Below are 312 nucleotides of genomic sequence, written 5' to 3'. Positions count from 1 at the left end.
TCGATGATCAATGTGTCCTGCAATTCACATTAGTTCTCGCAGCTAGCTGCGTTCTTCATCGACGCACGAGCCGAGTGATCCACCGCTAAGAGTTGTCACGTTTTTTTCGATTGTTGAGAAAAGGCCAGAGTTCTCAGACACAGGTTTGTTGTTGCAAGTTTGACTCTGACCTCCGGGCGCTCCGCACCATTACGGCCCCACCACCACCACCACCACCACCCCGGAGACGAGGTGGGAGGGGTGGGGGGGCAAGAACGCTACTGGAGACATTGAACCCCCCGGCCCCCCTCCGGCGGAGAGGGGCGAGTTGGG

The 312-nt window shown here is 58.0% G+C and overlaps 1 pseudogene; it reads right to left on the bottom strand.

The window, feature by feature from the left end:
• LOC121939321 lies at nucleotides 1-94 on the bottom strand (annotated as a pseudogene; the record flags this gene model as incomplete).
• Nucleotides 95-312: the final 218 nt, after the last annotated feature.

Source organism: Plectropomus leopardus, unplaced genomic scaffold (assembly GCF_008729295.1).
Source record: "Plectropomus leopardus isolate mb unplaced genomic scaffold, YSFRI_Pleo_2.0 unplaced_scaffold45269, whole genome shotgun sequence".
In the NCBI taxonomy this organism is placed as follows: domain Eukaryota; kingdom Metazoa; phylum Chordata; class Actinopteri; order Perciformes; family Serranidae; genus Plectropomus; species Plectropomus leopardus.
The sequence above is the reverse complement of the archived record's forward strand: the minus strand, read 5'-3'. Positions and strand labels throughout refer to the sequence as shown.